The 16276-nt window shown below is 52.8% G+C and overlaps 1 pseudogene; it reads right to left on the reverse strand.

Annotated features, from left to right (window-relative positions):
- Positions 1-384: 384 nt before the first annotated feature.
- Positions 385-1226, reverse strand: LOC132319540 (feather keratin Cos2-3-like; annotated as a pseudogene).
- Positions 1227-16276: the final 15050 nt, after the last annotated feature.

Below are 16276 nucleotides of genomic sequence, written 5' to 3' on the forward strand. Positions count from 1 at the left end.
GAGGCCCTGAGTGAGGGGCAGGAGCAGCCAAGACTCTCTTCCCCTTTTCCTGTGGCAGAGTTGCCACAGGGCATCTATCGACCTGCCTCACAGAAGCAGACAGGCTAGCAGGTGGCTCCAGGCTTGTTTCTGGGGTCCTCACAGCAAGCTCTGAGGGGAGCACAAGAATACAAAGAAAAGAGAGAAAAAGGGTGATTGGAAGACAGGAAAGTTAGACATTGGCCATGTTTTCAGAAGGCCCAGGCTGCCCCTTCCAGTCTGCCCTTGCAGGACAAGCCAGAGATGGTCAGCTGCTCCTAAAACAATGGCACAGAGTTTGATCCTGTGTCAAGCAGCATTTTCTGAGTTCCTGGGGGTCCTTATCTGAGGCCGTTGCCAGCATCTTTAGCAGGGGGGGCACCTCCTGCCGCAGTAGCGGCTAGTGATGCAGGAGAGGTCACAGCAGCCAGAGGTGATGGGCACTCCGTCACAGCTGAGGATGCTGCCAACAGCAGCGGAGGTGGAGGATCCCACAACAGTGTTCTGCGGGAAGGAGCTGAGGATGGGACCAGGCAGGGTCACCACCACGGGAGAGGGCTGGATGACGACGGTGGAGTTCTGGCACTGCCTGACACAGGGCTCATTGCAGCTGTTGGCCAGTGGGGTTGGGCCGCAGGGCTGGCCGGGCCGGCACTGGTCGTAGCAGGACATGTCTTGGGGCCTGAGGTGCACCTGGGAGAGAGGGCAGGGAGGGAGAAAAACATGGGCATGCGTGAGGAGCAGCCTGTCACCACACCATGAGGGAACCAAAGAATGTGCAGGCCGGGAGGTGGAGGCTGTGCAGAGACGTATGAGGGCTTCTTGGCCTTGTCATACCAGGGCCCCAAAAGGTCTACTAGCTCCTATGCAGCTACTGCCTAGCCCTGAGTCCAGAAGCCACCTCAGTACAGTCACAGCTTCCTTCCATGTCTAACCTTCTCCCCACTTCCCTCTCCCATGACAAGCAGCCCCAAGATCTGGCATAGAACAAATCTGGAATCAGCTGAGAGGTCCACTGAAGTGAGACCTCCTTTTAGAGACAGCACAGAAGGAGACGGGGCTTCAGACTCACCTGACACCCAAGGAGAAGGAGGCAAGAGAAGTGGATGAGAGAGCAAGGAGCTGGGCTGGCTTTTATCATGGCCCTTTACTGCCCCAGGCTGCCAGAGGCATTCCTTGTGGAGGTGATTATTTTCTGACAAGCTCATCTTGAATGCAAAACATCCCAGCTAATGCTATGGGCTGTGTTTTGGCTTCCTGAATTGCTGTCTTCTCGTTTCCTGCTTTATGCCAGGCACATTCCCCGCTGAAGGCAGCTTTTCCGTGACAGGATGAGAGGCCCAAGCATTTCTGGAGCAAAACATGTCAGCGTGGGCAGAGGACTCATCTCACATGCTGGAGGAGTCCTGTAAAGGCAAATGATGTCAGCCTGGGTGACTCCTTTGGGGCTCTTTATCACCCTGTTGCCAAGAAGCGGCCTGGCTCCTGGGTTTGACCGTATCCCACCTAAATCTGCTTCCAGGAAAATTCTGCTGGCTGGTTTTGCCTGCTCCTGTTCTACACCAGGGAGGCAGCATGGGGCAAGATGTGGTGCAGGATCCTTTTCAGATCTCAGAAAGAAAGACCTGACAGCAAACGACAGAATAAAATGTCTGTTTTAGTATGATAGAATAAAAAGACGAATATAGTTAGTGAGTAAACCTTCCATCCCCTCAGATGCTGGGAAACCTGTGCTTGTGCAGCATCAGATGGACCCAGGTAAATTTTCCCAAGACACACTGTGCAGATCCTGTCCAGGGAGAGCTTCTGCTTCCCTCCCATGCCATGGTGCCTTTTATTTTGTGTTACACAAAAAAAGAAAAGTACGTCTTCTCGAACACTCAAAGGTTATTTCTGCCGTAACACCCACCAACGTGCAGCACAGGCTGACACAGGGCACTCCAGCAGATTCCCTTGCAGCAGCTACTCATGCTTATGTACAGGCCTCTCAAGCCTTTAGTGCAAGGCCCAATAGAGCAGATATGTCTTGCGCAAGATCACTGACTCCTTGAATACAATGTTTTCTTCAAAGCTCCCAGTACACCTCCCCTCTGTGCAGTCTCCCTGGGTACCCAAACACCACCATTAGCACATACAGGGCCTTGTCCTTCCCCTGAATGCTCCTCAGAATCCCTGCCAGAGCTGTCCCCAGGATATCCCCAGTTGAGTGCAAAGTCGGTCATGTTTCTGCGTGTGTCCTCTTGCCTGCACTTGTCTGCATGCTGGATTTCTGCAAGTGTTTTTGGGTGCAGAGTTTTGCATGCTTCCATGTGTGTGTTTGTGTGTCCCTCATCACGAGGGCATGTGCAGCTCACGGCAGGAGCACACTCCACTGCTCTGTCCATGAGCTCCACACAGCAGCCAGGGCCAGACGGAGCCTGAGTGCAGTTGAACAACAACAGAACAAACCTGGCAGAGAACTGCCCACAGCACAGGCACTGAAATGCAACCTTGTGTGTATCTTCAGCCTTCCTTTTCCTGCGGATGAAAAGCTCACACTGTTTTACTGCTGACTTCAGGCCACAACAAGGATGGTTTCACACCAGTTGGGATCCTTAGTTTAATGCAGTGTAACAACATTGGGAGTGCCTCAGCATGGCTGGAAGTGCCCCTTCCTGCCTCTCCAGGCCAGGACAGAGCTGCTCTCCCCAGTGTTACGGAGTTCAAAAGGATAGGCAGAGAGAAAGGCTGAGGAATCCTGCCGACCATGTGCTGGCCATCCCTGAGTGGATCTGTTTCCAATGCAGTGTCAGTGGTGTCTAGGGTGGGACACACACCCGCCTTGTGTGCAAGCCAATGCCAAATGTACTCATGGGTACATGGTGCTGTGTCAGGCAGGGGCTGAGACCTTGGACCGAATATGTACTGAATAAAAGGAACATGGAGCCCATGAGGACAAGTGCTCTGCTGGACCTCATACTCACCAAGAAGGAAGAGCTCATTGCGGGTGTGAAGAGCAAGAGCAGCCTTGTCTGCAGTGACCATGAGATGGTGGAGTTCAGGATCCTGAGGGCAGCGAGGAAGGTGAATATCAAGCTCACAACCCTGGAATTCAGGAGAGCACACTTTGGCTTCTTCAAAGATCTGCTTGGAAGAGTGCCCTGGGATAAGGCCCTAGAGGGAACAGAGGCCCGGGAAAGCTGGTTAATAGCCAAAGATCACCTCCTCCAAGCTCAAGAGCAGCCCATGCCAACGAGGAGGAAGTCCAGAAAGCATGCCAGGAGGCCTACGTGAATAAACAAGGAGCTCCTGGTCAAACTCAAACACAAAAAGGAAGCATACGGAAGGTGGAAACGAATAACCTGGGAGGAATACAGAGGCAATGTCCAAAGAGGTTAGGAAAGGTAAAACCCAGCTGGAAGTAAGTCTAGTGAGGGGTGTCAAAGGCAGTAAGAAGGGCTTCTATAAGGACACAGGTGACAAAAGGAAGAATACGGAAAATGTAGGACCACTGCTGAATGAGATGGAGGCCCTGGTGACACAGGATATGGAAGAGGTGCTGAAGGCCTTCTTTGCCTCCATCCTTACTAGCAAGACTGGCCTTCAGGAATCCCAACTGCAGACCAGGGGGAAAGTCTGGAACAAGGGAGACCTACCTTTGGTGGAAGGAGTTCAGGTCAGGGAATACTTAAGCAAACGGCACATCTGTAAGTGCATGGGCCCTGATGGGATGCACCCACAAGGGCTGAGGGAGCTGGCTCCTGTCATTGCCAGGTCACTCATGATTATCTTCAACTGATCAGGGTGACTGGGAGAGGTGCCTGAGCAGGGCAAGAAAGAGAACCCAGGGAAGTACAAGCTTTTCAGCCTCACCTTGGGAGGGTGGTGGAGCAGCTAATCCTGGAAAGCCTGCCTAATCCAGGCATGTTAAGGATGAGAAAGGCAACAGGAGTAGTCAGTATGGCTTCACCAAGGGGAAGTCAGGCCTGATCAACTCGATAAACTTTGATGATGAAGTGACTGGCTTGGGAGATGAGGGGAGAGCAGTGGATCTTGTCTAGCTCAACTTCGGTAAGGCCTTTGACGCTGTCGCTCATAGGTTTCTCATAGAGAAGCTGTTGATGTAAGGGCTGGATGAGCAGACGGTGAGGTGGATTGAAAACTGTCTGAATGGCCAGGCCCAGAGGGTGGTGATCAGTGGTGTAAAGCCTAGTTGGAAGCCAGTGACTAATGGTGCACTCCATAGATCAATACTGGCTCCTGTTCAACATCTTCATTAGTGTTCTGGATGATGGGACAGAGTATACCCTCAGCAGGTTTGTAGACAACAGCAAACTGGGAGGAGTGGCTGATACACAGGAGGGTCAGGCCAGCATCCAGAGGGACCCTGCCAAGCTGGAGAAATGGGCTTCTAGGAACCTCATGAAGTTCGACAAGGGGAAATGCAAATTCCTGCCCCTGGGGAAGAACAAGTCCATGCACCAGGGCAGCTTGGGGTCACCCGGCTAGAAAGCAGCTTTGGAGAAAAAAGCCTAGGGGTTCTGGTAGACACCAAGTTGGCCATAAGCCAGCGATGTGCCCTTGCGTAAAAGAGGTCCAATGGTATCCTGGGCTGCCTTAGACAAAGTGTTGCCAAGAGGTCAAAAGGGGTGATTGCTCCCCTTTATTCAGCACTGGTGGGCCACACCTGGACTGGCATCCTCTCTCATACTTCCTTTCTGACCAAACCGGTGACAAATGGGTTCCGTAAGACGATGATAAGGTGAGTGGAAAATTGGCTGGACTACCAGGCTCAAAGAGTTGTGACCAGTGGTGCAAAGCCCAGCTGGCAGACAATAGTGGGGTCTCTCAGGGTTCAGCAGTAGGACCAATACTCTTTAATGTTTTCATGAAGGCCGCGAGTAATGGGAAGGACAGCACGTCCTGCAAGTTTGGGGGTGACACCCAACCGCAGGGAATATGCCTATGCTGATCTCTGTCAGCCAAATTGTTCCCAGCAGGTCCAGGAACTACTTGTTCAAAGGAAACAGAGAAGGTGGACTAGACTGTGGAAGTGCTCTGCGGCAGGAGTAGAGGCAATGAACAGCTGCTGGAATGTGGGGAGTTCTAGTTAAGCAACAGGCTAAAAGAAAGAGTGAGAACTGGAATGGATTTCCCTGGGAGTTTGTGCAACCTCCATCCTGGAGCGGCCTAATCTAGTGGGATCTGTTCTGAGCAGGGGCTTGAGCTAGATGACTTGTGGAGGTCCCTTCTGACCTGCATTCTCACCCTGTGATTCCCCACCACCCCTGCCCTCCCTGACCCCTGCACGCCCATGGGCACATTTGTCCTCACACCCCCTCTGCCTCAACACAACTTTTAGGCATTGTGCTCAGACTGCAGAGAGGCAGCTGAAGGGAGGCTCTCAGCCTCCTCCCTCCCATCCACAGGAAATCAGTGGCTGCTGTTTCTAGGCCCTGAGCTCAGAGAGAGCTCAGGGAAGCTGGTCCATCTCCTGGGTGGAGGCCCTGCAGCTATCCCGGCTGCAGCTGGCGCTGTGCAGGCTTATTCTTGCTGGAGGATGGGGAGAGTCCACTTGCCAGGAGACAATCTTCTGCCCGTGCAGAGCCTCTCAGCCCGGGTGAGATCCTGAGTGGCGCCAGTGCAGGGCTCAGCCTCGGGGTGGAGCTGGCAGCAGCAGAGGGGAGAGGAGGCAGCGGAGCAGAGGCACCGGCGGCCAGAACAGGGAGCAGACGCTGGTGGGGGGGCAGTGAGGCCGGGGCGGCGGAGCAGTGGGATGCAGCAGTGCCAGGGTGCAGGGCTGGCGGGGCTGGCTGCGCTGCTCCTGGTTGCATGGCGCTGGCGGGCTGTGCCCGGGGTGTTCTCCAGTGGGCCTGCCACAAACTCTTCCCTCTCTTTTTTCTTTCTACCATCTCTCGTCCCCCTTTCCCAGCTCTCTTGAGTCCCCTCCAGGTAGTCTCCTTCATTCCCATCATCTCTACCATTACAAGTTTGCTTGCATGTACGCCTGCTTTTCCATGCACCCATTCTTCTCTGTGAATTCAGCAGTTAGTATTGCCCTCATTGCAGCCCTCTTTCACTGTAACACCCACTCTTGCTCTCTGCTTGTCCTGCCTTCATCCGTCCATCCACCCCTCTTTTTACCCATCTCTCCAGGCCCCTACCAGCTCTAATGCCTCTTCCTACTCTCTGAGACCCCTCTCTCATCTCTCCCCCTGCTTCCTTCCTATCTGTAGGCAGCAGTTTGCTTTCCTGCACCTCTCCATTATTCCATACATCCACTCATCCCTCTGTGCATTCAGCATTTATATTTGTTCTCAATTTAGCCCTCCGTACTTCACTCTAACACACCCATTCTCCTGTCTTCTCATCCCCTCTTCATCCATCCATCCATCCATCCATCCATTATTCTGACTTTCATCTCATTTTGGCATGCATCAACTCCAAAATCCCCCCAGCCTTCTCCTCTCACTCTACACATCCACACCACTATCAGTCTCCACCCCTCTTCATGGGCACACCTTGCCATTCATTCCAGTCCGGCTCTGTCTCACTGCCACTCTTCCTAACCATTTCTTTGGGAAAATCAGAGCTGGGTGACCTTTGGTGAACTTTGTCCTTTCCTTCTACTTTCTCTGCAGTGGCTGTGGGCAGAGCCCAGGTGCAGCAGGAGCCGTTGGCAGAGACTACCGAGGGCACCGGCATCAGCATCAACTGCTCACACACCAACATACAGTCAAATGAGTTCATCTACTCACAGAATCACAGAATCACAGAAACATTAAGGTTGGAAAAGACCTTTAAGATCATCAAGTCCAACCATCAACCTAACACCACCATGGCCCCTAAACCATGTCCCGAAGTGTCACGTCTACATGTCTTTTTATCCTAAAGATGGTGGGGTTTTTTTCCCCCTCAAAGTTTCAGAAGGGTTTTCAGAGCTTGGAAGTTAACTCCTGTCTCAGAAATTTTTGTCCCATAATTCTATAATAACATTTCACTTCTTATGGAAAAAGTAATGAGGGAAGGTGTAAAAGAGCAGAGGATGTCTTAAATGTACAGATTACCTACAGATTAGCTTCTGTGTTAGAATCATATGTATGTAAACATATCGAATCCCTTTATGGGCTCCTGATAAGTGCTCACCAGGCTCTGAAATTCACTATTTGGCATCACTGGAGGAAGTGGGGGGTTTCTCTTGATGATATAGTATGAGACTGAGTAATACGCTTGAAAATATATAGGCCAACCTGTCACAATGCAGACCCAGGTGGAGGGTCCTGGTTTCTGGAAGGAAAAGTGATCCTACAGGAAAAATCTTAATGTCCCCTGAACTCATCTCATCAAGCCCCTTACTCTCAAGCGTGGTACAGCACAGGAGGATTATCCCTGATCTGTAATTGTCTAAAAGCTCCAACAGCTCAGTATTGTCTGTCCCCACAGAGTGACGTTTTTTTGGTTAACGCTCTCAGCTGCCCTCCCCAAAACCACTGCTGCTTGTTTCCACCTGCAACGGAGATGGCAAATGGGAGTATGTTGGTAATCCTCAGCTGCTGCAGTTCACGGTCGCAGCTTGAAGTGCCCTTACCTGTAGCAGAGACATAAGCTCGCTGTTCAGTTTGGGTTGGTTTTGTTCAATTTTGTTATGCTGTTGAATCAAAACTGATGGAAGTTTTGCCCAGAGACAAGCAGAATTGCCTGGGGAATTGGGTCTGAAAACCAGCTGAAATTAAAAGTAACCTTCATTTAACTGGGTGGGTAGTTTGGAGGCATGAGCACGTAGTGAGAGGTGAGAACTGCCTCGTGCAAAATGTCACCCATAGATACTGCCACCAAACAGCAGTGAGCCACTGGGAGCCTTGGACTGTGCAGCCGTAGCGGTTTCGTTCTGCCTGAGCCCTGTGGCATCGTCACACCTTGTGACCTGGCTTCCCGGATGCAGACTAGGTCTCTCAGCCCAGGAACTGCATACGGATGTAGTTCCTGGGATGAGATGCAGTTACAGTTTTTTATACTCGTTTTCTGCTCCTACCGTCAGCTCCCAGGCTGAGGCTCCGAACTCGTTGTGAGGGGTCATAAAGGGTCCAAAGAGCTGCGGGACTCGCCGGGGTGGCGCTGGGAAGCGGCGGTGTATTACTGCGCCCTGGGAGAGCCGGGGAGAGGAGCCGGGGCTGCGGCCGGGCAGGAACCGCCGCGGGCGGGGCCGGGCGTGTGTGTCAGGGGCAGGGGGACAGCCCCGGCCGGGCCCGCTAGGGGACGCTGCCGCTCCGCCCGCCGAGACCACCTGGCCCCGCCTGGCCCCGGGCTGGTTCCCCAGCCTGCCGAGCACTGGCACCAGCTTCGGCATCAAGACTGGCGTCACCACTACCAGGTCCCCCTTGGAGTCCATGCCTGGGCTCATGTGGTGGGTTGAACTTGGCTGGACACCAGGTGCCCACCAAGCCGCTCTATCACTCCCCTCCTCAGCCGCACAGGGAGGGGAGAAAATAAGATGGGAAAAACTCGTGGGTCAACATAAAGGCAATTTATTAAAGCAGAAGCAAAAGCCACACGTGGAAACAAAGGAAAAGAAAAGATATATTCTCTACTTCACATGAGCAGGCAATGTCCAGCCACTTCCTGGGAAGCAGGGCTTCAGTAGGTGTAGCAGTTGCTCTGGAAGTCAAACGTCGTAAGTAGCAAATGGCCCCTCTCCTCCTCCTTTCTCTTAGCTTTTATTGCTGAGCAGATGTCATATGGTATGGAATATGCCTTTGGTCAGTTGGGGTCAGCTGTCCTGCCTATGTCCCCTCCCAAGCTCTTGTCCACCCCCAGCCTACTGGTCAGGGGGGAAAGTGGGAGAGACAACCTTGGTGTTGTGGAGTACTGCTCAGCAATAGCCAAAACACTGGTGTGTTAGTAACACATTCCCAACCACAAACATAAAGCACAGCACTATGAGAGCTGCTATGGGGAAAATTAAGTCCATCTCAGCCAGACCCAATACAACTGTCCTGATCTTGACCCACAGGTTTTTTTGGACTCTTTCTCTTCCAATTTGTGCCCCATCCCACTCGGACAGCGGATCGAGAAAACAGCTGGTGGGTGCTTAGTGCTGGTCGGGGTCAACGCACCACGCAGGCCCGCAGGCATTGCATGTCCTCCTCATCTTGTTCCTTCCCTGTCTGTGCCCAGGGCTTCCTGGGAATGTTTCTGAAGAGAGGGAGGCAGGGAGAGACTCAGGGCAGGAAGAGGGGCAGCAGGTGCAGGCTGAATGTCCCAAAGGGCTGTCCAGGATCCTTCCAAAGCGGTGTGGTGACCAGCAGCAAAGGCTGCAGAGAAGCTTGCAGCTGAGGAAGAGGAGCTGCTGAACTGCTGCAGGACACAGCTGGGCAACATGACGCATGTCCACCCAGACCCCTGATCAGCAGCTGTCTTGGTAGCAACCAGCCCTGCCTCTCCACACTTGCTTCCACCCCTGGCAAGCCACAGCCCAAAAGCAGAGCCAGGGATAGGTGCTTTTGCAGTAACCCCATCAAAACAGGTGTGACTCCCAGGACTGTTCCCGGACACCAAGGACTGTCATCAAGAACCTGGGCTATCAGAGCAGGAGGGTAGCCAGAACATCAGCTGGAGAGATGATCCCACTCTGCTCAGAATTCACCTGACTGCATCTAGAATGCTGTGTCGAGTTTTGGTCTGTACTGCAAGACATGCCTGGACCGAGTGGTGTGCGTTCAGCAGAGGGTGGCCAGGATGTTGAGGAGGCTGGAGCACTTCCCTGCGGGGGGAAGGCTGAGGGCACAGGGCTTGCTGAGTGCGGAGAAGAGAATGCTTTGGTGGGAGACCCAAAATCATCTATGGAGTAGCTATGGTCACTAAACTGCGTTGGGTCATACTATCCAGCACCAGATGGGCAGAGAAATTCAGAAAGCAAAGGATCACCCACCCAATGCATGACTAATGGACTCAAAGCAAGCCTGCGTTAATGGTCACTGCACAGCCATCCCCAACAACCCCCTCCCAGAACCACCCCTGAGCAACATCTTTCTCCCTGGGCATCTTGGGAGAGGGTCTGCAGGGGAAAGGATGAGACAGAAGAGCAGGCTGGGATGCAGCAGAACTCTAATGGGTCAAAAGAGGGAAATGAAGTTGATCCGAGTGGAGGCCCCAGAGCAGGGAGCACCAGGGGCAGACAGGAGTCCATGCCCCACAGATGAGGCAGAGATCCTGTCAGGTGTCCATCTGCCTGACCCACAGAGGGAGCAGGGCTAGCACGTCCTCTCTTGGCTGGCTTTGTGGGGCTCACAGCCCAAAGGAGCACAAGACATCAAGGATGCACGAGGGAAAGGAAAGAGCGGGAGAGGGGAAAGGCAGGCACGGGCCGTGCTTTTGGAGAGCCCAGGCTGGCCCCATCATTTTGCAAGGGATGCTGGGGTTGCTCAGCCCCTCTGGAAGGAAGAAGCTGGTGCTCCATCCCCAGTCTGGTACCATCTTGAGGGTGCCTGGGGGCCTTTCCCAGGGCCCTCCTTCCTGTGGTTTAACCTCCTAGCCAAAGAAGACCAAGGAAGGAAAATGTCCTCCTAGCCCTGCATCTGGGGATCAGCAAAAGCCTCAAGATGTGAGCAAGACCCATCAGCCAGGCACTGGACAAGATTCTCTGTTCAAGCGCTTGAGCTGTCCCCCTGCATTTCATGTATTTCCTCCAGCTCTGGGGACACAGCAGTGCTGGGCTGGGAGGAGTCCCCATGTCCCTGAGGTGCTGTGGGGTCTCTGCCCAGCAGAAATCTGCTGGTGGCTGTATTGCTGGGTTGTGTGTTTCTGGGATCTAATTTAACCCTCTGTGTCCCCGTCTCTTGTTCTACTAAGTCTGTTTGGAAAATCAAAGAGCTGGCCCTGGAAAGCACCTGCGGGGGAAGCTGGCAAAAGCAGCCATGGTGGCAGGCCAACATGGTCTAATGAATGGCGTGATGTCACCTCAGTAGGCCATGGCATCAGGTGTTTGCATTGAGGCCTTCTGTGGTGACAAAGTAAGCTGAGTGTCTGCCCCTGGAGAAAAATGTCTCTGTGAGGTACTGGAAGGTGGCTGAGAAGGCCCATTCCCACCTGGATGGCTAAGAAAGCTATGGTTTGGATCCCACCTGGAGGTGGAATTCAGGTCTGTCCTCATCCTCAGCTGTACACAAACACCTGTGAGAGGGGCTTCAGCATCTTGCAGGAAATGCAGGACATCTGGGAGGGCAAACAGGAAATATGTTGGAACATGGGGGCATTTCACATGACCTGAGTGCTTTTTCACACCTGCCTTATACCCATCTGAAACTGGTTAGGCTTTTGGCCAATCTTTCCCTTTTCCTTCATGTTTGTAACATCTTGGACGCCCTGGAAAGCAAATACCATGGTTTAGTGTTGCTGCAGGTGTTGCTGGGAGACACTTCAATGACTGAGAGCACCTCGGGGATTCCCCCCAGGGCCTAGACTAAAAAGACCCAGCTTTCTCTGGGGACAGGAGCCTTGCAGTGTCTTGAGGGACTCGCACACATGAGCAAGTTCAGCAGAAGCCACTGTAAAGGAATGTGGAAGGTGAGAGCAGCTGGTCCACTAAGGCTGTCAGATCAAGTCCCTTTTCCTTTCCAAGGGAAGAACAAGTAAAAGGGAAAGTGATAACCAAAGCACACAATGCCACCAATCTCTAAGGAAGTGATAAGGGAGACAAGGAGGGAGCCCAGAGCTCTGCAGCCTCTAATTGATGGGCCATTAGGAAACTGCAGGTGTAGCTTGGCAGTGGGTGAGGCTGAACTTTGTAAGTGACAAGAGGAACATGAGGATTTGGGATGTTTGAGGGGGGTGCTGTGGGACTAGGCAGCACTTATTAAGGCATGCTTAAGGGAAGGCTCAAAGGTGAGGGCAAGAGGGGACTGGGGAGGAGCAAGGGGAGGCAACAGAGTAGAGGAAGGAAAACAGGAGCCAGCCGCATGTAAGCAGGGGCTGGTCAGTGCACTTGTTGGTATGAGCCCTGCGCCTGATCACTACAGCTCCCTGTGCCTTCTTATTAAATCCTTTCTTAACCATCCTTTCATGTATCTTCACTCCCTTTCCCATGTGTGAGTGCTGCAAGGTCTGAGTGCCAGTAACTGGAGAGACTGGTGTGAAAGAGAGACCTGGGTGCCAGTAACTGGGCAAACAACCAATGCCCAGAGGGATTTTAGGGCTTGGTGCCAGCAACTGGAGAAGGGGCTGGTGGTTACAAGGCCTTTCTCTCTTGTGCCAGCAGCTGGAGGGACTGGTGTATAAGCAGTGTCCTTGTGACAAGAGGCATTTGGCACAAACTGAAACAAAGGAGGCTCTCTCTGAACACCAGGAAGCCCTTGTTCACTGTGAGGGTGAGGGAGCACTGGCACAGGATGCCCAGAGAGGTTGTGGAGTCTCCATCCTGGGAGGTGCTCAAAATCCGTCTGCACATGGTGCTTTGTAACCAGCTCTAGGTCACCCTTCCTGAGGCTGCATTTGGACCCAATGACCTCCAGAGGTCCCTTCCAAATTTACCAATTTTGTGTTTCTGTAAGACGAGACATGAGGAGAGGCTGAGAGAACTGGCCTTCTTCAACCTGCAAAAGAGAAGCTTGAGAGAGAGCTTTTTGATGCTTCTAGCACTTGAGTGGAGGATGAAGGGCCAGGTGGAGCCAAACTCTTCTTGAGCACAGTGATACAGCGAAAGTCAATGGACATGTTCTCGAACAGGGGAAATTCCTGTTAGAAATTTGGAATTGTCGTTTTTTAACGATGAGGGTGAAGCATGAGTGTAGATAGACTCTGGCTCCACAGGGTGTTGAGTAAAATACCATTGGTTGGAGATAAGACAAGAAGATAAATGGGGATAGCACGGGTGATGTTATGCCCTTTCAGATGCTGGGAACCCTGAGTTATGGAGCCTGAGGTGAAGCTTGAGTTGGGGTTTAACACATAGTGCAAATCCTGCCCATGCTGAGATTGTCTGGCATTGTCATCTTTTAAGTTTTCATGGCATAGTCTGGGAAATGAACCACTCCTCATTTCTACTGTTGAGCAAAAGGGCATTTACAGGAAAGCACGGTGCTTCACCCTTGATCAAGACAAGGACACGCTCATGGCAACTTTGCCTAGTTTGCCAAGTGATAGATACAGGTCAGCACAGCAGAGGTCTGTACCTACCAAGGTCAGGTTAACTTAATGATAAGGAACAGTTTGTTATCTCTGCCTTGAGTGGTGCATGGGATCACTCTGCAGTTAAAGTGGAAAGGGCGTGGCAGTTGGGGTCCCCACTTGTCCACACCCAACCCCTTCCCATGCCTTTTCATGTCCGGGGTGCAGGGTTGCCCTATCCACACCCCTCGCAGTGCATCACTCCCATGGGTGCCCTGTGTGCTCCCTGGGAGTAGGGCGTGACCCACTGATCCCTCATCCTGTTCCCTGCTGACCACTTACCCCTTTCCCTTACGCAATAAGTTGTCCTTGCCACCTCTGTGTTTGTGGCATCCAGCAGCCCCACTGGAGACAGGTTTCTCTCTCATACTCTGGGTTATCCCACCAGAAGAGGACAAAGCCAGAGAACCTGGGCTGCTGCACAGCAGGGTTCGTCTCCTGTTTTGGGGGATTTGAGGGAGAGATGTTGTTCCCAGGCAGCTGAGGAAAGAAAGGGGAGATGTGAGAGAAACAGAAAAGTCTTCTGTTCCCAGAAGAAATAGCAACATCCCCAGAGACCTGAGGACCCCAGGGGAAGATGTGAAACCTCAGTGGGGAAGAAACCCCTGACCTCCCAAATGGTCCAGCAGTGGGTGTGCAGAAGAGCAGGCAATTCTAGCTGGGGAGGTGAGGACTCTACTGTGAGGTGACTGGGAACAGCCTCTTCCCATGACTGGGGCCCCCAAAGCCACCAGGGCCCCTTGTTCTGGATACGTGGAGAATGCCTTTGGCTGGGGGAGCCACAGGTGTTGCTGCTGGGGCATGGAGAAACCCAGAAGGAGCATTTCAGGCACAGGAAGAACAGGTTGTTTCTCCTTCCCCGCTTCTTCCTTTGCTCCCCCAACAGAGTCATTTCTGGCAGCTCTGATACCTCGGGGCTGGGAGGTGGTTTTCTGACTCTCTCTCACTCGGCAAACAGGCAGGTCGGACTCAGCATGCACTTCGAATATCTCATCCTCATGGCCTTCCTAGGGCAACTACTGGCTAAGTCCTGGCTTGTCATCACTGCATACTTCTCCTCCCAAAGAAACCCTTGCCAGCCTTATCAGGATCATGCAGAGAACTACTCTTGAATAGCAGAACAATGCTGGGAAATATCGGCTCACGTTTGTGGTTTTGCAGCAGTTCTGTCAAGACACTCTTACCTTTGGAAACAAAAATAGAAGAAAGAGGAGAGATACCTCAGACCCCTTGTCCTGCTTTTTGCTCCCGTTCCATTCATCTCTCTCTGTCTCTCTCTTCTGATCCACCTGCGGTCTCCATGGGAGATCTCAGCTGTCTCTGGAGTCCCCTATTTCTCCCTTTGCAATGCAAATTAGCAGACCTTGGCGAAGCAGCCCCAGGGACTTTAAAGCTCCCATCCCACTGACATTAATAGGGTGTCCCATTCTGCCTCCTGACTGGCACATACAAGCCATGGCTTCCAGTTTTCTCCTGGTTGGCAACACAGCCTGGGCTCCCTCGTTTCAACCTCAGCATTGCTTGTACTCAGGGAGCTTGGAGTCCTTGGAGATTGCAGGGATGAGGACACAGGACAAATCATTTGACTGTAGCTCCATGTGCCCCTCAACCTGCTGGAAGGGTGCAGGTCCCAGCACACAAAGGTCAGGCATGACAGGTTGTTCCTTGGTGCTCTGGGCAATAGGAGAAGGAGCAGGGGCGCAGCACAGCTCTCCTCAGGGTCCACACTGGACTGAGAGTTCCGAGCTCTTGCCCAAAACTACTCTCCACCTGGCTGTCCCCAGGCCTCAGGATTTTCCTGCATGCAAGGGTGAAGGAGCCTTCTCCAGGAAGGTTTTGCATGCACTCCTGGTTTGCTTCCCGGAGCCATTCCCTGCACAGTTGCTGTCTCTTCCTTTCTTCCAGGCACCATGGGGCAGACCACCATCAACCAGCAAGTCACCAGCAGAGAGACACCTTCCAAACAACCTGCACATACCAGAGCTCCAGGTTTGATGCCTTCTTGTGGTATTAGCAGAGGAAAAGAGAAGCCCCACAGCTGGTTTCATATCACACAGCCTCTGGCTCCAAGCGCAGTGGCTGTCTCACCACATTGCTGAACACCACAGGGAATCACAGCCTCCTGCAGCTGGAGGAAGTTGAGGTCTCTGACAGTGCCTTGTACCTCTGTGCTGTGCAAAACACCCTGGTGCAGAGATCTTCTTTGACTGTGCAACAACCCAGGGTAGGGAGGGCATTTGTCTTGCAAGGCTGTTCTTGGGGAAGGGGCCCTCAGCTCTTCCCTTGCATCATTGCTTTCTCTGTGCACCCACGGATCTGCAGGCCAAGGTCCTGCTCTCCACCACGAAGAAGAGAAACTACCTGTAGCGTGACCAGGTAGAGGCCGTGCAGGGAGACACCAGGGCTTTTTCTGCTTGGACCCAAGCACTCTTAAAAGAGCAGCCATGCCTAGAGAGGGTTCTGCCAGGCCTGTTGCACCGGAGCCACCTCAGCCAGTCCCTCACGTCTCTCCAAGCCGAACACTCTTCCCTTTTCAATGTCCCACAAGAAGGACCTCACAAGGGAGAGCGGGTGTCAGTTGAGATTTGCCATTGAGGTCAGACCTCATCCTCGATCAGGAGGAGGGGAAAGAGCTTCCCTCTCTTGGTTCTCAATGCAGAAGGAGGCAAGAGAAGTGGATGAGGGAGCGAGGAGTTGTACTTGCTTTCATAAGGGTTCTGACCTTGCCGAGGTTCACAGGCACCCTTTGTGGAGGTAATAATCTTCTGACATGCTCATCCCTTCATCAAAATGTCCCAGCTAATGACATAGGTTGTGTTTTGATTTCCTGCAGCGCTACCTTTACATTTTCTCATTTCTACCATGCCCATTCATTCATGGAGTGCCGGGATGATGAGCCCAAGGATTTCCAGAGCTGAAACACATCAGTGCCAGCAGCAGATGCAACCCAAGAGCCAGAGGGGTCCCATGCAAGCAGTTAACGTAAGGCTGTGGCACGCTAGTAGGGTGGTTTGTGCCCCCATTTGCAGGGGGAGGCTTGGCTGCTTCCAGCCCTGCAGTCCTCAGCCCCACACCCCCAGGCTCTTGTCCATGAGGACATGTCACACCCTTCTCTCTC

The sequence above is a fragment of the Gavia stellata genome, chromosome 28 (genome assembly GCF_030936135.1).
Source record: "Gavia stellata isolate bGavSte3 chromosome 28, bGavSte3.hap2, whole genome shotgun sequence".
NCBI classification, from domain to species: domain Eukaryota; kingdom Metazoa; phylum Chordata; class Aves; order Gaviiformes; family Gaviidae; genus Gavia; species Gavia stellata.